General features: G+C 40.9%; 1 long non-coding RNA gene across 3 annotated transcripts; it reads left to right on the top strand.

Annotated features, from left to right (window-relative positions):
- The first annotated feature begins 13,564 nt into the window (after nucleotides 1-13,564).
- LOC309542540 lies at nucleotides 13,565-20,094 on the top strand. 3 transcript variants are annotated; one of them, XR_014224288.1, is made up of 3 exons: nucleotides 13,565-13,723; nucleotides 14,971-15,095; nucleotides 18,310-18,445. It is a non-coding gene; the product is annotated as an uncharacterized lncRNA (long non-coding RNA). The 3 variants fall into 3 exon arrangements; XR_014224289.1 differs by having other exon boundaries at nucleotides 13,573-13,723; nucleotides 18,400-20,094; XR_014224290.1 differs by lacking the exon at nucleotides 13,565-13,723 and adding an exon at nucleotides 13,730-13,922 and having other exon boundaries at nucleotides 18,400-20,094.
- The last annotated feature ends 317 nt before the right edge of the window (nucleotides 20,095-20,411 follow it).

The raw sequence follows: 20,411 nt of genomic DNA on the forward strand, positions 1-20,411 counted from the left end.
CCTTAGTGGTGTGATTTCATCTCTTTATTTCATCAGCATGAGTTACACTTCTAACAAAAACACAATATAATTAATTCATTTATAGTCCCTGGCAACACAGAACTGAGAAGTCACGAACCTCAGCCTTTCAGATCCTGAAATGTCGAAGTCTAATACATAGAATTTTTCAAAGTAGTTAGATTTTGTGGAGAGGATCAGTGGGAAGAAGACAACCAGCAGCCAAAACTACTTAGAAATACAGCTGGAAACCACCTTATTAGTCAATCCATGAAACAAATAGACCTACACAATATAAATACAGTGGTGCCCCGCAAGACGAATGCCTCGCAAAATGAAAAACTCGCTAGACGAAAGAGTTTTCTGTTTTTGAGTTGCTTCGCAAGATGAATTTCCCTATGGGCTTGCTTTGCAAGACGAAAAACGAAAACGTCTTGCAAGTTTGTTTCCTTTTTCTTAACACCGTTAATACAGTTGCGACTTACTTCGAGGAGCAACTCATAGAACGCGGTGTGGTAGCCTTTTTTGAGGTTTTTGAAGACTTTGGTGATTTTTGAAGCTTTTCCAAAACTTCTTTTAAACTTTTAAAACTTTTTTTTGGGGGGGGTTGGATTTTGGGTTGGGGTGTTTGGAATTCAAGGACTTGCTGTTGGGGAGGGGTTTGCAAGAATCTGGAAGCTTGTGTGTTTTTTTCTGCATTTTTATGATTTTCTGTGACCATTGGGCCACTCTGCTGTTTTTTTTTAAATAATCTGGATTTGAATTTCTGTGTGGTGGGTGGCTGGGGGAACAGTTGAGAAGGGGGTTCTTCAGCAAGAAGCAAAGAGTGGAAGAGGAACCTTCTTCGAGTTGTCCCCCAGAGTCTTAGAAAATGTACTGTACACTTTGTTGATTTTTAAATGTTTTTCTGTCATGTTTAGAAACTTAATTTATTATTCCTTCAATTTTTGAAATGCTCTTTACAGTATGTGTGACTTTAAAGAGCACTTAATAAACTCTTGTTGTACCAAATTTGGCTTTGTTTGGACTTTTTTTGACCATAGGAATGCATTAATTGAATTTCAATGCATTCCTATGGGATTTCGTGCTTCGCAAGACGAAAAATTCGCTAGACGAAAAAACTCACGGAACGAATTAATTTCGTCTTGCGAGGCACCACTGTAACAGATTTCCTTAAAAGTGGGGGAAATATGCTTTTGACTGGCAACAAATACATAATCCCCCTGTTCGCCTTTTCCACTGAAAAAGCTATGCTAAAGTTGCCTCTTTGGGGAGGAGAAATCTCCTGTGACTTTGAAAAACACAAGGCAAGCAGAATATAACAAGTGAGTTTTTGTCCCCACTGCATTTTTACACTAGTAAAACCTTTGCCTGCTCTAATTTTGGTTTGGTGTGGCTAATAAAGGCAGAGGGAAGGCCACTGGCTGCCCTCATTCCAGGAATATCCCAGTGGTGAGTGGACACAGCTTTTACAACCCAATTCTGTGTATGCTTACTCAGAAACAGGTTCCACTATGTTCAACTAGGCCTATTCCCGGGTCAGTTTAATTGGATTGCAGCCACAGGAAAGGGAGAAAGCCCTTGAGTGCACAGTCTCCCTCGCTAAGACTTAATGCTCCCTTCTGTAAAGCTTTCAGTAGCTCATTGAAGGAAAATACATTATTTAGGCACTTCCAATGTGGCAGTTAATATTTGCTAGCTAACCCTGAACTTTTACAAAATCCAGAATTAGCACTAATACAGCAGCATACTCTTTGATGTGGGACAACCACACTCAAATCCCTTTACTTGGCAATGTATTGAAACTCTTTGTACTAATAAAACAGGGATTGATGGACCCCAAACCATCATGAGGTCTAGTTACAAAAATTGTAAATAAATACTTCTTGGGCTCAAGCTTCATTCTCTGCTGTGCTTTTGTGTTCTTTTATCTCCCTTGTTGTACTAATTTGCCACTATGAAAGTCCTGCTTACCTTTCTCCAGTCATGGATATTTAGTCTTACTGCATTGGAAGAAGCTCACTTCTGAATGTTTCTACTCGTCCTTGCCTTTCTGAATTCAGTAGAATTCCTTCGGGATATTTTATACACAAGAGGAAAAGGCAAATTTCAAAAGTTTAAGCTGAGATTGCTGGCTTCTCAGCTGTAACCAGGAAACGTGGAGGCCGTTTATTACTGTACTGTGTTTTTGATGAAGCAAGCACACAAATGAATCTTGGAACACTTCAGATATGAAGTGGTTTGTGACAGGAGTGGGAAAACTTTTTCAGCCCAAGGTTTTTATTATATTGAGGCTGCATGCCACAAGTAGGCAGGGTCAGAGGCAAGAAGTGGGCAGAGTAACTCCTACCTTTGTGCAGAAAACTACATTCCAGTTATGCAAGTGTTAGCAGTTTCTATACACTCACTGCTCACGTGCACATCTTTCACCCAGGCAAGCAAGAAGCATTATTGCAGTTCAAGGACACATTAGAGCCAGGCAAAAATACTTGAGAAGAATGTAGAGCAGATCTGAGATTCCTCAGCCCTTGTTTACTGGGACATGAGCTTTTATATACTCAAGTCTACTGCATCAGATGTATGATGAAAATGGACATCTTTACACTGGGGGTGAGGGACCGTGAAGGATTGAACAAATTAAAAAGATGAGAATGAATGATAACATGAATGAAAAATTACTTCCTAGCTAAGAAGTAGCTCTATCTGAGCCATTTTTTAAAATTTCCATTTTGTATTCCGCAGGCAATCTCTTCTATCATCCCTGACAGAAGAATTGCTGAAGAAGAGAGGTAAATTAAGAAGCTCTACTGGGAAAGACTTCTGCCTAGGACAAAAATAATAATAGTACTTACTTTAACCACTGCCTTTTTCTGGACAAAAAAATTGGAAGAGGTTGGCAGCTTGCAGTTTTGCAGTGAGCTCTCTCAGCTCTGCTTCATATACTGCATTTGTAAGGTAAAATGATTTTGCATGTACATATGAAAATGTAAAGGATAAATATGACAAGCTTGTTTGAACTTGTGTATTATACAAATACACCTGCCAAAAGCCTTGGCTTGGGTGTCTGATTAGCTTACACCCATTGGCAAACACAGGTGTGTTTTAAGTAACTATCATTTGACTGAACCCAGTGTCTTTTCTCATAAACCTGATTTTATACGTACCTAGGTTGGTAAACAGCTTCATGCCATGGAGAAGAAGCATAGGCACACCAACCCTCCCATAAGCAGATAATGTCACCTGGAAGCTGGGCACTCATGTGAAAGACTGATTGCATGAAAATCCTAATTGTGCGATTCTTCTCCCCACCTTACATTTATTGGAAAGGTCTCTTTTGAGAGAGGAGTGGAAAACCTCATGAATAGGCTCTCTACATGGTCAGTGCTTGGAGCACCCGGGTTGCAAGTGATATTATTTGTGGGGGAGATTGGAGACAAAACCATTCTATCTCTCCATAATAAAAAGCCAATTATTAGCTAAAGTATGTGTGAGCCAGGCTGCAGTTCTACGCACACCTGGGAGTACGCCCCAGTTAACACACTTTGGATAGCTACTTAAGCATCACCAAAGAAAAAGAGAGGTAATGCATCAAACCTCTCCCCCCAGCCAAAAATAGAGGACACAGATTTGCAAAATATCTGCATGGGCCAATGCATATGTATTGATGGAAATTTAGAAATAATTACTGCAATTTAAATAGAAATGCAACAACTTCACCACCACGGGGAAGACACCGAACAGATGACTGAATGCCGTCTCAGTGTGTTGTCCAAGTGCTTAAGTGATGATGAGTAACGACAAGCCCCTTTTTAATGGTACTTTGTCTGTATACTGGACTCAGACTTGACAGTCCTTTGAACAGGGAACTGTCATCTATGAACTAGGACATATGGCTACACTAGAATTACTTTTGACTCCTTACTCACACAGGATGTTCCTGGAGCTTATGCTGGCAATCGGTTAGGTTTCCTTCAATCTATTTATAAGAGAATTGGATGCTCTAAATAAGAATGGGGCATGGTCCCAGGCTGCATCTTTTCTGAGCTAGACTCTAGTTCTTGTTTTGACTTAAAACAGTGCTGGATTTAAAAGCTGTGGTTATGTTACCAGTATTTTTGATACAGAAGTTTCCAGTTGACCTCTACAAGGCTTTTAAAGAATTACTTCCAGAATAAATTAAGCCAGAGTCATAGAGCAGACCCACTGAAATTAATGAACATGAATGAGGTCCATTAATTTAAGTCAGTCTACTCCTGAGTAAAACTTAGTTGAATACCACCCACAATATTTACTGTAATGTCATTTAAGCATATTTGACTTAAATAATTTTTCTGGATTGCATCAAGGGTCAGCAGTCCTTACAGGGATCTAAATTATTATTTGATTTGGTATTATCACCATCCCACAATGTTTAGCTTATTTCTCTTTTTCAAGATACTTTTAAAAGAGGGAAAGAAATGGTGTGAGGTTGTGATGATCTCAAGAGAGAAAGAGGGTTGGGTGGGTCTGGCCTCAACCTCCACTGGCTCCATCCTTAGCCCTGCCAATAGCTATCATATCTTCCCCAACCTATTTCCTCTTAGGGAAATGCAGACCTTAGTGGTAAGATTTCCCAACCCTTGTTTAAACTAACCTCAGTTTCAGAGTTCAACATAATGACAATCTGCAGTTAGTTTGAACCAGGAAGCAGATGTTTCCAACCTCCATCTTTTCTCACCAAAGGAGATAAATATGGGGTTATGCTCAAGGCTCAGGCAGGTTCATTCCCAGATCACTCAACTATGGCTTAACATTATGTCTGAACCAGGCCAGAAAATAATGAACAGCACAGTTAGGGCCACACAGGGCATGGAGCTGCAAAATCTAGGTCCTAGTGTTTTTCTGGACACTTCATTATGTTCCATTCTAGAGAATTCTAGAGAACATGACCTAATTCATGAATTAGGTAATGCCATAATCATTGGAACAGGAACTCGAGAAAGATTCTGTGTGAGCATGCCTTATGGAGAAGGCTTATGCAGGAACACAAATCTTTTGTTTTTGTTGACATGGGACCTTGATATCTCCCCCATTGAATACACAATATATCTCATTACAAAGGTCTTTTGTATGCTGGCTTGGTACTATACAAAAATTTCTAAAACAATTTCACATGGCTAAGAAAATGGATACAAATTCATCATTGTTTAGCTGTGTTTTGATTGCGTGATTAACTTCACCAGTAGATGCTAAATATCAAAATATCCTTGACCTTTAACATATCCTATCTTAGGTCTTTGTTCTGTTTAGCTGCTATAAACATAACCTCTTTTCATAATAAAAAAAAATTTATTATAGAGCCTTGTTTTAATTCTATCTGCTTCTGAAAGCTGAATATAAGATTATTACATTAGTGTGTTTTTGTAAAAGGAGCTCCACGGCTCTCATATGAATTCTATGATGGACATTATCTGATTTCAGCACAGTTATCATTTCTGACAAGTCAGCAAGATAATTCTAGTTTTCCACTATCCAGTACCAAAAGGAGGTCCTTTCCTCCAAAACAATCTATTTTAGCTGTAGCTAAAACAAAACATTTTTTTCTCACCAACATTTATCATGCTGTTTCCCCAGTCAAATATAGTCACCTCTACCTGCACAAAGACTTACTTGCTCATAGCACATGACATTTCCATCATATTATATTTAGCTGTTGCAGCAGATTATTAATTTGAGAGCCTTGATGAGATGAATTGCTTGGCAGCAAAAACACAGAGTACACCTGATTCTTCTCCTGTTCCAACTGCTGGACTCCAGTATCTGTTTTTTAAAATCTGTTTGATCATAATTTAGCTGTGTTGAAAATGGGTTTGTCATGTTTTTGCATATTAAATATTTGTATCCTTACTTACCTGTAGCATACTCATCTTGATAGCAAAGAGCTGTGGCTTTGAGTTAGTAATATCCTGTGTTTGGTTTTTTTTAAAAAATAATTTTTATTAACTGGCCAATCACATCAAATTAAATCATATCACATAAATTCCGAATTACAAAGCCGAATTTTAAATTTTGTTGGTGGGACCCATATTTCAAGATCCGAAGGGGGATTCTGATCATCTTCTTGCTGCTGCGTTAATGTCCCAATCAGTCCCAATCAGTCCAAACAAAGTTCATAGTTCTATCCCATCTTATCTTGCTGTTTCCACATCACATCTTGTTCATATATTTTCTCTTTTTTCTTTATGATCTCTTCTGATAGTCTCCTTAAGCCGATAAACACCAATAGTAATAATAGTCCTGTGTGAATTTTCCATTCTTCCAATCCTCAAATCGAGATGGTTTCCATATATCGTCTCCTTCATAGATAACATCACTCTTTCCATCATAGTCTCGTAAAGCTGTCGCTCTTAAGTCCCACTGAGGAGTTTAACCCACAATATATAAACAGCTCTATTTCTCTCTTTCTCCTCCCAGACTCAAGACCTCCGACAGAACTTCCCAAGATGGCGACGGCATTTTTAACTGCGTCATTCCTAAGCTCTTACACATTCCACGCTCTTCTTAAAACGTGCTTTGGTTCGAAAGTTTATCTCTACACAGCCTTAAATCCACAGTTTAAGTCCTTAAAACGACATTTCTGACTCGTGAGGGGAGGGGATTCTTGTTTAATCACATAGGGAAAGAAGGGAGAGTTTTTTCCCCTCCCCCATCAGTCATTTGCCGTACCTTGTCTTGGCGTATCTTCTCATGTTTTATTCTTATCTTGTTTTGTCAGAGATCTCTTCTGTTAGCAGTCTTTACTCCCCCCTTCTTTCTTGAAATATGTGCATTCCTTTCATCCAAATTGTTTCTTTTGAAGTTCTTGCATCTAGTGGTGCCAATCAGGGACGGTGTCCAGGAGTGCCAAAATCCCACAGGAGGGCTTTGTGCCTAGTGCCCCCACCCCCACAAATTCGGGGGTGGTATAGGGCACAGCAGGCAAGGGCCGTCCCCCCACAATCCTGGGGGGGGGTTAAGGAGGCTAATTACCCCCATCATAGCCTCCAAATTACCTTGTGTGGGTCAGAGAGATGTTATTGTCAGCCATCTTCCAATGCGCCCCCTAGTGGCCCCCCAAGTAATATCCTGTGTTTGTTTGATAATGGATTAAGCTTGTTGGGATGCCAAGCACAGTCACTATTAGAGCTATAGCTGTGTCAGTGAAATTACATATTTCAAAAGCCAATTAATCAGTGACATTGGCCTCAGAGTACTGCTATTTTTGCCTCATCTCATAGGGGATAAACATGGAAACTGTTATGAGTATTTCACTGTTAGCCTCCATTTTGTGCTCAGGGGTGAACCAAAGATGGGTTTGACCTTTTTTATAATCTTGCCATTGATTTATCTGTGCTTGACCTTCTTGCCAGTAAGATCCAGAAAGTTCATTTGACTCACTAGAAAGCTAAGTTGCAATAATGGTAATAAGGTACTGGTGAACTAAAGATCACTTTCATACGCAAGGTGCAAGCTTCCTCTACCACACAGAAATTCCATAGAAATGTAGACCAGATAAAACAGTAGCTTGTGCAAGGCAACAAGAAGTCCCTTGCCATGATCATTGTTCTTGATAGGTAAATCCATTCAGGAGGACTATATACAAGGTAAAACCTTCCAGATGAGTCATCCTTGCTTGTTTATACGCCACAGTCTACCTCTTGCCAGAACCTTCCCCATTACATTACTAGGGTTTTCCATCCTGAAACCCCACCTCGATTTTACCCAGTCCCCTTTAATTCCCTTATTTTGATTGCTTCTTATCGGTCATCATGCCAGCTCATGATGCATTATTTTTTACTAGAAAGCTTAGGCTTTGGGTACCTGCCTTTAATCTTCTGGATAGGTCAGGCTATCCATTTAGATACAGTGGTACCTCAGGTTAAGAACTTAATTCGTTCCGGAGGTCCGTTCTTAACCTGAAACTGTTCTTAACCTGAAGCACCACTTTAGCTAATGGGGCCTCCTGCTGCTGCTGCGCCGCCAGAGCACAATTTCTGTTCTCATCCTGAAGCAAAGTTCTTAACCTGAAGCACTATTTCTGGGTTAGCGGAGTCTGTAACCTGAAGCGTATGTAACCTGAAGCGTATGTAACCTGAGGTACTACTGTAAATAGTATTCTGGAGTAGCAATAGGAAGACTTGATTTCTCTCCACCCCACATTCATATCATTGACACTATAAATGAAAACATATTCTCCAATACAATCCACGTGTCTGTGATTGTTTTGGGTTCCACAAGAGGAGTAAAGTAAGAAAACTCAGAATAGAGATAAGATATTATGCTTTCCCTGCTAAATCCCAAGGCACAATGCTCTGTTCCCCCTTGCTCTCTAAGTTTGCAATTAAGTTTGTGCCAATGCATATATCAGCTTTCCTGATAATGCGAGTGAGTGGATGAGGGTTTTTTTTTCAACTTGGCGTCACTAAGCCCAGACTTTCTCTTTCAGATTTTATCCAACAAGAACCTTACAGCAATCTGATAGGAATTAGTAGAAGTCAATTAGAAAATAGCCCATCAGCACTGCAGAACATCTGCTTGGAGACTGCTACGTTTTCATGCAGGTTCACAAAGTAATTTGCTGATAACTTTCCATTTTAAAAATGGTGTGGGTTTTCACAAAAGGATAGTCAACCATGTTGCTGCTATCGCACAGCTCAGCAACTCACTTTTAAATGTTGTTTACTTTAAATGAAGTTCCCTTTGTGGTTTTTTCTCAACAACACCCTTTATTGATGCTATGAACTGGCAGCTGCTGCTTCATTCTTTTATACTGCTCTTGACTGCTGTGCCGCAGTTGTCTGAGATTTGATTTTCAATCTGAAAGTTGCCAATTCAACACGGTGAAAAAGTCCACAAAAGTAAGTGCTGCTGTACATTTTTCATGACTGTTCAAAGCCCCTTGATTTGCTGCTGCTTCAGCACCATTTATTTTTTTTAAGAGGGAGTATTCCGTTATTTGTTGCATTACTGCATTTATTCACATCTCTGGACCAGGTAACAATTGATGGCCATATTGTTGGTTCAATTAAGGCAGTGACATCTCTTTTCTTCTTTTACTACAGTGGTACCTCAGGTTAAGTACTTAATTCGTTCTGGAGGTCCGTACTTAACCTGAAACTGTTCTTAACTTGAAGCACCACTTTAGCTAATGGGGCCTCCTGCTGCTGCCACGCCGCCGGAGCACGATTTCTGTTCTCATCCTAAAGCAAAGTTCTTAACCTGAAGCACTATTTCTGGATTAGTGGAGTCTGTAACCCGAAGCGTATGTAACCTGAAGCATATGTAACCTGTGGTACCACTGTATTTAGATTTTCTGCTGATGATCTGCAGAACTTTGCAAATGAGCCATGGCCCTTTTATATAAAGGTATTTATAAAGGTATGAATGTATTGTCATTTCATAAAAGATTGGGGTGGTGTACAACAGAAAACACCATTAAAAACAATACAGAGAATCATTAAAGTGACTGGCTAATAAAATAAAAATAAGAAGCAGCATTGTGTTTTTTTTATAAGATATTTATTAAAGTTTTCAAAAAGTTACAAAAGTGAAAACACAAAAAATACAAAGAATAAAAATAGTTAACAGAGTAAAAAGAAAAAGAAAAACGCAACCCCTCCCACCGTGTAAAAAAAAGAAAAGAATGAGAAAAAAGGAAAAAAGGAAATTCCAAAATAATAAAACAAAAAAAGACAAAAATGCAAAAATCCCTAACCTTTAAAAACATTTAAAAACAAATTCATTATTTCCAGACCCTTAACTGTCATAGCCTTCTTTCTTGGACCTCCTCCTCCTCCCTTCCTTTGTATCCTAGTTATTAATTATCCCAGCAAATCCTTTATCATTACATTACCCTAGACTATTATGATCTTATCTTTCTATAATAGAATAAACCTTAAAATTTAAAATTTTAATCTTAACCTTACCAGCTTCTTATAATCATAATATTCTTTCATAATTCTTTAAGCATCTTTGCTAGAGCCAGGTAATTTCTTCCAACATTTTTCTATCATTCATCAACTTTACAAAACATTCTAGTAATGAAAAGAAAGAAAGAAAGGTACAAACAAATCCAATTTTTATCCAACGTCCCTTCCTCCTGGTTCCAGGTTTTGTCAGTCCTTATTCCCCTCAGTCAAGCCCATTAACCTGGTGACCTTTTGTCCGAGGCCCTCAAGTCACTTCCATTTTTTTTTAAATATAATTTTTTATTGGTCTCAAGTCACTTCCATGGCCCTTCCGCAGCTCTTCTTCATATTTGTAGCTGTAATTTCCCTTATCTCCTGCTCGTGGTAACTCCAGCTTGACATTGTCTCTTGCTCGTGGTAGCTCCAACTTGACAATGTTTTTAACCCTTCTCAACAGATCAGACCCTTTTCCGTATTCGTCGCTGCATTCCATGTAGACTTTAAAAGCATGTTTCAAAGGCCCTCCAAAATTGAGAGTCCCCGTAGTCCCAAACATTTTGCAGCCCTTATTTAAAAAGTCCAGACATCCCAACATGGGGGGGTCAATCCAGCCCCCCATTTCCACACCACACCAGGCTTTTCCTTTCCAGATGTGGCTTTTTCCAAATTCATTTGTCCAATCCAAAAGATCATATTCCTGTTGGGTCTGTTCTGTCAAAACACACTCCTGATGTAATGCCACAACCTCCTGTTCTGTCAAGACACACTCCTGGTTTAAATCCTGAGTGGGCTCCACATATTTTCCCACTGTCTGGTCCACTGCCTGTTGAAGATTTCTAGTCGAAGTCACCATCCAGTTCACCTTTTCATGTAATTCTTCCAGTAGAGCATTTGTTTTGTAAAAAGCACACAACAAGGCTTCTGAATGCATTGTCCTGCAAGGTCACGCACTTGTTCCCACGGTTATTCTGTAACAGCTGTCAGTTCGCTGGAGTTAGTTACAATTTCACAAACTTCCCCTAGGGGGAAGACTTATGGTTATTTCTTGCTACAAAATTCCTTTTTTGAGATACTTTGTCCGTATATATTCCTTTAAAGTGCGAAAGGGAGCAATGGAATCACAAAATTTCTCTTCTTTTAACTATCTGTCAAAAAGCAGTTGCCTTTGGTCAATGAGCTTCCACGTCAGTCCTAACACCCCGCTCCAGGATCAGGACAGAGGAAAGTTACTTCCCTTTAAAGTCACTTGAAACAGTCCAAAGAAAAAGATTCACAATTTAAAATGTTGAAATCCAATCTTTTAAAGATGATTTTCTAAGCTCTAGATTAAATTGCCTTTGCTTTATTCTATTCACAAAAGAACGGAAGGGTGACTTCCTGTTTAGCCCTTTCCGTTCCGTGCCAAATTCAAGTTGAATTTTTAAAGTCCGGTTCTGTCCTACTCACAAATCTTTGTTTAATATCCAATTGTTCAAATTCCGGGTACTCACAGATGCTTATTTTAAAGTCCAAATTGTCCCAGGAAAAAGGCAGCACTCTCCGGCAACGGCTATGCGGTTTCGCTCCACGGAAATAGCGATTAACTCACAGCACCGCGCCGCTTCCCCCTCCTCACTTCGGAGCCCGTTGGTGGGTTCCTTAGCGGATTGGGGGGACGCTAGAGGTGCTTCATCCGCCTGTGATTTTAAAAGGGTCCCCGCTTCGCTGTAGCGGAGAAGACCCTGTTTACCGCGGAGCCAGTCCCTCCAGTTCAGAGGGAGTCCGCCATTGCCGGTGGCACCACCCCGGAAGTCCAAAACTAAGAAGCAGCATTGGCCTGTGGGCATCAAAAGGTCTTCCAAGAGACACTGAAACTGTCAGTGATTCAATTGACTATTATGTTTATATCACTACTGGAAATAAAATTGTTTGAATTTTTTGCAGGCTGTCTCTAGTATGATGTTCTCTTGAGCATGCTTTCTATGTGTTATAAAGCAGCAGGGAAACCCAACCCAGATTTCAAGCAACTGTCACTACTCCAATTATCAGTGTGTTGCTTGCATCAGCATTCTGCTTCTTTTTTCACTACAGAGGGAAGGATATATTTGTTGTTGTTGCCCTCTGCATTTTGCATGTTTCAGCCAGGTGGAAGAATTAATCTTCTCTTTGCAGCTGGATGGAGATGATAACAAGCAGCCTCTGACAGTCTTTTTCACTTACAGCCCCCCCCCTTTTGGGGGCATACTATCTGTAGTACTTGCTTACATAAACAAAATATTGTTAGGTACAGAAGGTGCATCTCTGTTGATTACAAGTTTTTAGTGGTGAGGTTTTCCCACACTATGCTCGATGCATTTCCAATATTGTTGGCACCAATGTCTGTCAGAATCTATAATAATTTCTACAAATATAATGGGCTATATTAGGAATTCCTTTTGTTCAGAATAATATTTTATTTTTCAGTTAGCCATGGAGTTTAACCAACTAAATTGTTTGGAACATTATCACTCCAACAAAAAGGAGAATCTCTAACCCATTTAAGTAGCTAGCAGCATCACTGCAATGAGACAGCTGGAATTTGAATCGGGGTTTGGAAAACCCCAATGCCCAATGGAGGAATGAAAATTGGAGTAAGAAGAGTGAAAAAAAGGAGTAAGTGAGACCATTAAATTGTTCAACAGCACAGTCTATTCAGAAGTTCCATTGACTTCAATGGGATTTACTCCCAGGTAGGTTTCTACACACTATAGGATCACAGCCTAAGAGTTTAAAAATTGACCACAATTAGCTTATAGTATATGGCTTATTGAGTAGTAAGAGAGACTTAAAAAGTAATTGTGGTTTTTCTGTTATAAGAAAAAGCCAGTATGAGCCATGGACTTGCACGCTGTTCCTTGTCCATCATGTGCAGGAGGAAGAGATCTAAAGCTAAAGATCTAAATGGTGGTTTGTTGAAGTCACAATTTGTTGACAAGTCAGGACAGCAACTTGATCCTGGTTCAGACTAGGACCAGCGTGACCTGTGTTTGGGGGTGGGGGGAGATCTCTACTCAGCCATGAAGCTCGTTTCATCCAGTTCCTCATCTCTGCTATTGTCCTGAAGTTTCAGAGAGAAAGTATTTCTCTATTCCACAGTCCAGTAGGTGGCAGGCTCTTCTCAGTAACATTGACCGACACAATGAAGGATTCTCTTAATAATTTATGGAGGGTATAATCTTTCCTTACATTGCTTTGAACCTTGAATCCCATCTCCTTAAATATTCAAGAAGACATGCCAGGATTCTTGATGCATGCCAGATGGGTGGGGTCAAAATAATAATAATAAATATTATTATTATTTATTTTGGAAATGTCTGCCTTTCACACTACACACATTTACTGCGAGGAGATGCTGGTGCAGCACCTGTGCAGCTGTGGCAAACACAATTTCTTGTGTGAAGCAAACCTCACTCCTTGCATTCATAGCTGTGATGGATTGCGACAAGCTTCCTTTACAAACACAGGATTTCCTTCAACAGAGAACAGGAAGAAATGGATATCGAAACATGGTGTTGCAAGTATAATCTTTAGATGGCAAACAGTAAACAGAGCCTTTATATATGTTCAACAGGAGATTGTACCCTGTCCAAAGAAAAATAACACCTTACATTTCATTTATTTAAATGAATTACCACTTTCTGGCTAACAATGAGGCTTTGTGCCTGAAGAGAGCATGGGCTGGACCACAGCACACACTGGCTAGCCCCTGCCTGTCATTGCCTGGAGCGGCTGTAGTGATGCTGGCCTAATTACTGGGAATGGAAAAGAAGCAGATTGTAAAGGTTGTAAAGTGACATTTTTTAAAAGATTAAAAGGGATGCTCCTACCATTAGGCAGAATGAGACAATCGCCTCAGGTAGCTGTTTTTGGGTGTCAAAAAGGATAGCAAATTGCTATCTGTAATATTATTGTTACAGACACTTTTCTGCCTCGGCTGCCAAAATTACTTGACCAGCTTTGGATACTGCACCTTGACTTGAGGTAGGTGGGCTTCATTGCTTGATGTGCCACAGGCAACAAATTGTCTTGTGTCAACTCTGTTGTCTTTATTTACTGATGTGCTACAAACTGGCCTTCTCTGAATATGGTAAGCTACTGAAATGCATACAATTTAAGTGATAGAATCCACAATTTGCATTGGCAGCCAGTCAGCAATCAGGCTACATTCAAAGTGTACAAAACTATACAACTTGAGACCAGAATACCTGAAAGATGCTCTCATCCCATATACACTCAACTGATACTCAACTTGAGGGCAGTGGGATAGCTCAGCTGGTAAGAGCAGGAGACTCCTAATCTCAGGGTTGTGGGTCTGAGCCCCATGTTGGGCAAAAGATTCCTGTATTGCAGGGGCTTGGACTAGATGTCCTTCATGGTCCCTTCCAACTCTGCAGGATAGAGCATCTTCCAGATACCATCTTATCAAGAGGTCGATTCCACACAATATGGAGTATACACAATATGGAAATCTGGCATCTACTCCTTGGAACTCTTCCATTACATAGCAGACTGGTGGTGTGGTGAGTGGTTTGGGCAAGGCAGCAGCACCATGAAGATGTCCGAGTGAGCAACTTAACTCTTAACAGAGGTGGACCAAGGCCGCCTGCCTCCAGTCCATCTCTTGGGCTCCACCCACTTTATGAGAACTGCAATCCTTAAGGGCCAACCCTAGATGGGCATGTCTGTGTTCCTCAGCCTTCTACCTGCTCTGCTCTCTGTTCCATTGGACTAGTGTAGTAGGATGGGTGGTACTCAGTTCCTTTGGCCAGGGGAAGGTGACTGAGAGTCCTGGCTTTTTTGTTTTGTTTGTTTTATATTTTTGAACACTGCTTCAGTGGAGTTTAATGTATCTGCTATGTTTTATAAATGCTGTTAGTCACTTTGAGGACTCAAGTAAAAAAGCAGGATATAACTCTCCTAAGCAAGCAAACAAGCAAGCAAACAAACAAACAAACAAACAACCTTTTAAAATGACTTTCCATTTTAAAATAATCCATTTTAAAAGACAATGATTTCATATTATTGATAGGAGTGATGCTTTGGAAACAGAAAGTTATTGGTGCTACTTCTAAAAATGCCCTTGGTATACATTGTGGAAACCCTGATTTAAAATGTAAATTTGCCTGTACATCTTGACACCTGTAATCGTCACAAGTAAAGTGAGAAAATGTTGATTGCATGTATACTGTGTGTTAGCAAAGCATCCAGACACTAACAAAAACATTAAAAGTAAATACCTATCAGCCTTCCTATATAGACAGAAAATGTTTAGCCAGAAATGCAATATATTCATTTTTTAATTTTAAGGACTCTCTTATAATTTTACAGCCTGTAGTACCCAGGTTATGAAGACAGTTTCCAATTCAAATAATGGAAATCACAGCTGTAAAATGTAGACATATGAGAAGGGAGTTTTCAGCTGTCATGACTTCAGCAAAGGCTTTGACATATATTTGATAAGATCTGCTATGGAAGGTGCTGAAACAAAGCTGGCTGTTAGACAGATCTTCCTCCCATTGGATGAAAGAGATGGGTAAAAAGAGTTTAAAACATTATTCAAATCCCATAGGACTAGTATGGGGCTTGTCAGATACCATTTGGAGTGAAGTTGACAAAGGAACTCCAAGAAAAAGACACAGATTCCACTTTCAAGATTTATAGTTTCTTAAATTTATATGCTTCCCAGACACATAAAATGCACCGAGTTGTTAACATAATCATAATAAGATTACAACTGAACACAGCAGCTAAAATACAATGGCAACCGACATATCAAATAACATTGTTAAATATGAGATCTCTAAAAACCTAACAGTGCAATCCTTTCTTCGAGTTACACTCACTAGAAGAGAACAGGATTGTGGTAAAAAAAAATTCTCTTGCTGGGTGCAACACAAAGATATAATGGGGTTGTAGATGTAGACTGCTGTTGCAATTCTTTTGTGTAGGCATTACATAATGCCAGCATGACTGTAAACTCCACTGTTACGTTAGTGGTTCAACAGGAAAAACTCAAGGTGGCTGGGGCTTGGTGGGGATGGAACAAGCCTGGCTTTAAACCCTAGGCTTATTTAGAGGTTGGTACCATGCATTCCTCTCCACCTGGCATCATGTTACACCTTCAAACGAAGTGGTGCAAGTTAAAACATTCCCTTGAAGTTAGCAGAGATCCCAAGACATCTGTACTGGCACCTCCTCCTTCCCATCCCCACAGTCACAATGCAAAGGAAGATGTTTTTGATTCTTCCTTGGAATCACCTACAGTGGTACCTCGGGTTACATACACTTCAGGTTACATACGCTTCAGGTTACAGACTCCGCTAACCCAGAAATATTGCTTCAGGTTAAGAACTTTGCTTCAGGATGAGAACAGAAATCGGGCTCCGGCGGCGCGGAAGCAGCAGGAGGCCCCATTAGCTAAAGTGGTGCTTCAGGTTAAGAACAGTTTCAGGTTAAGTATGGACCTCCGGTACGAATTAAGTACTTAACCCGAGGTACCACTGTACTTTAATTCAAGCCTGCAGTGCAAAGGATCTCGAGCTGCATCCACAAAGGGGAAAAATATTCCTTTGTGATTGACAGGTCTGTAGCCCCACCGACTTCTCAAAATGACTCTTGTGGGTGGGGTGGACAGATTCTGTTCTGCACCTTTGGCCTACGGGAAGTGTACAAACAAGTCATGCCCAGGCTATTACCACCACCTCACTCCTCACAAAGCAGAGAATGGTCCAGCAGCTCAGAGTTTCTTGAACGAGTAACATGCCAGTGGCTATAGTGTGTGCATCCAGGTCTTTGTTTGCTGATTGCCCCAAAAGGTGAAGACGCAGAGGGCTTTGGGTAGCTGCTGTGCGTTCACTGAATCAATATTAATTATAGGGAAATGCTTGCACTTCAGAGGCAGGGATGGTGAGGCTTAGCCTGCTGCCTTTGTTCACAAGTACAGTGGTACCTCAGGTTAAGAACTTAATCCGTTCTGGAGGTCCGTTCTTAACCTGAAACTGTTCTTAACCTGAGGTACCACTTTAGCTAACGGGGCCTCCCGCTGCCGCCGTGCAATTTCTGTTCTCATCCTGAAGCAAAGTTCTTAACCTGAGGTACTATTTCTGGGTTAGCGGAGCCTGTAACCTGAAGCGTCTGTAATCTACTGAAGCGTCTGTAATCTACTGGCAAATACAGTTGCCTACTTCTGCTTAACAATTTCTTCAATGTTATTATAGTTACCCCCCCCCCCCAATTTTTTTTTTTCACCTACAGCTTTGGCATTCTATATCTTTCTCTCCCCCGCCCCACCCCCGTGCTCTTACATTAGATTCAATGTGAGATAAACAGTGAGTAATAAAGAGGTGGATCATCCAGGTTACTTTTTAAGCTCATAAGCATAATGCATTATAGCACAATACAAATTATGTAAGAACCCACTCTTCACAAATGTGGAGGAAAACAGCATAGAAAATGAGGAGGAAGACCCCGCAAACTCCAATGCAATTAATGAAAAAGCATTGTGATTATTATTATTTCAAAAATGTGTTTTAGATTACTTAGCTAATCAGCAGCTTAAACTGAACAAGTCGGTCAGAACAATGCAGCTCTACATTACTTAATTCCATCACAGTCTTACTACACTAGAACAACATACTGTAAATGTGACAGTTCTGGTGGTCCTTGGGACACTGGACAAGTGCTGATCCCTGGAACTGTTGCTCTGTCCCAGAATGTCTTCTCACATCCCACCTGGTTTTACAAATCAAAATTGCAGCTGTAAAAACCTCCAGTCATTCAGTTGGCATAGAGGCTGTGAATATGGGTGTTCAGTCAGCATCCCACCGCAGGCAGTACCTTGGATAAATGCTCAATTTGTCCTGTAGGTGAGCTTGCAATATTAAGCTGCAGGTAAGGCAGATTCGCTATAGCAGGGTAGAAAGCAAAGGCTCCCAACTTTTGGGGGGCACAAAACTTTAAAAAAAAAAATAATTGTGAGGGATAGGCAGTCTTGGTAGATGCCGAGGGCAGTGCCTGAGAGTGTAATGGTGCCCATAGGTTCCATGTTGGGGGTCCCAGGCGCAAAATAAAAAGTACAAAATTGTACTGTCCTATTGGGCATCTCTGGGCAGGTGCATTTCTACTGCTGACATCTTCCTAATACAAGTAGACACAGCCACAAAGTATATAGAACTCAAAAGCTATTAGGCATTCAGTATTGCAGCACACTCTAAATACCTCAGTTCATACCACTGATCACATTCAAGAGCTGTCCTGCAAGTAGTAAACCTTACTATACTTAAGCAAGGCAGTTTTTTCTCCTGGCAGCTCAGCATTTTTCTGGAACGGGCACGAAGAAGGGAAAATCGTTCTTTTTTCCCCATTCCAGATTTCCTCCACATTTCTATGTAAGTAAATACTGAGGTAAAAGGGTCTACATAATGAGATGAGCTTCCCTGTCTACACTTACCTCCTTCAGAGACTCTGGATGGCTCCTTTCTTCACACAGAGACTGCAGTTCATTGGGCACCCAGGTTCTTCCAGTTCCTCCTCCTCCTCCTGGAGTTTTATGGACTCCACCTTGCCTCTCTGTCTTTTCTGAATTCAGCATCGATTTATTTGCCCACATCCAGCCCATCACAACTTCCAAACACTTAGTTGGAGTTAGGAAAGTGTTGGTGAACTGCACTGCAAAGGGAAGGATGCGCAACTGGGACATATAAATCAGGATGAATTTGGGATAAATGTGCATTGCTGTATAGCTGGCAAGCAAATCAGGATGAATGCTCAATAAACAGGTTGTCTGGAGGAGTCCCAAGTTTTCATTAATAAATTTAAAGCATACTGGGCACCTAGAAGAAATTTTATCCAAGGACAGACACAAGTTTGTCATTAGAATTTTGCATCTTATCCAACATGTGAGACAGGGCCAGGGGTCAGCAAACGTTTTCAGCAGGGGGCCGGTCCACTGTCCTTCAGACCTTGTGGGGGACCGGACTATATTTTTTTGGGGGGAATGAACAAATCCCCATGCCCCACAAATAACCCAGAGATACATTTTAAATAAAAGCACACATTCTACTCATGTAAAAACACACTTATTCCTGGACTGTCCACAGGCTGGATTTAGAAGGCGGTTGGGCTAGATCCGGGCCCCGGGCCTTAGTTTGCTTACCCATGGGCTAGGTAGGCTGAAGAAGATTTATTGGCTCAGAGTTGCCCAGTAAGCATATTGACTCAAGTGGATGTGAACCTGGGTTTCCACAAACCTAGTCCAATATACTAATCATGCATCACATTGGCTCTTTGCCTATAACAGGGGTAAGGGAAATTCAGGACAGATTAAAGGAAGTTCTTCATACTGTCCAAAGCCAACTATAGAACTTGTTGGAAGCTGCCCAGAATGGTTGGAGCAACCCAACTGAGTGGGTAGGGCATAAATAATAAAATAATAAAAATAATCCTAATTTGAGTGGCTTTAAAAGAGGATTGGACAAATTCCTGGAGGTTCAGGCTATCAATGACTACTAGCCGTGATAGCCGTTTTCTGCCTCCACAGTAGGAGGTAGTATGCTTCTAAATACCACTTGCTGAAAACCACAGGAGGGGAGAGTACGCTAGGTCCTGTTTGCTGGTTTCCCACAGGCATCTGAGTGGCCACTGTGAGAACAGGATGCTAGAATTGAGATGCATAGGTCTGATTCAGCAGGCTCTTATATGTTGTTATATGTTCTTAGGGAATCTTCCTGTAATCCTTCAGGTGTTGTTGGACTCTAATTCCCATCAGCCGCAGCCAGCATGGTTGTAGATGATGGGTGTTCTAGCCCAACATCCGGAGAGCAGCATCTTAGCCTCCCTTAGTCTGTAAGGAGCAGCAACTCCCATGGCACTTGAAGCATATGACACAATGGCTGTGTGATGCATTGCACTCATATATGTGACAAGTGTTTTCTCTCCCCCCCCCAACGTATTGAATCTGAGGCAGAGTTTCTCTTGTGCACTAGAAATGGCCTGGCTATCCTCCTGACTCAAGCATTTATGGGCAAAATGCCTATTCAGGAACACAGCTGTGTATGAGGACAGAAGACAAGGCAACGAAATGTTCCATATCTGGTTTGTCCAGTGAATAAACTAGGCTATAGAAGCAGGGAAGTTTTACATAAAGGATTTTGCCTAGCCCTAGCCCTAGGGCGGGGGGGGGGGGCGGGAGGAGGCAGGGGGGAAAAAGGCAGCTGGGGGCAAAGCCTTACAGGGCTAAGTCTAGAGATGGCCCACAGAGAACCTGCCAGATGGAGAAAAGAAGGCAAAAGTGGCAGAGCAGGTCTGAATATTCTGCCACTGCGGTGTGTGTGTGTGTGTGTGTGTGTGGAGCTGCCAAGTGAGACTGCCAAGTAAACGGAACTGTGAGCAGAGGTTTTAATGGAAGGAGTGGGTCTCATCTGATATCGGGATAACACTTACTAACTTCTAGGCAGTACGTGATCGTGATTG

The sequence above is a fragment of the Podarcis vaucheri genome, assembly GCF_965113315.1.
Source record: "Podarcis vaucheri genome assembly, chromosome: 10".
In the NCBI taxonomy this organism is placed as follows: domain Eukaryota; kingdom Metazoa; phylum Chordata; class Lepidosauria; order Squamata; family Lacertidae; genus Podarcis; species Podarcis vaucheri.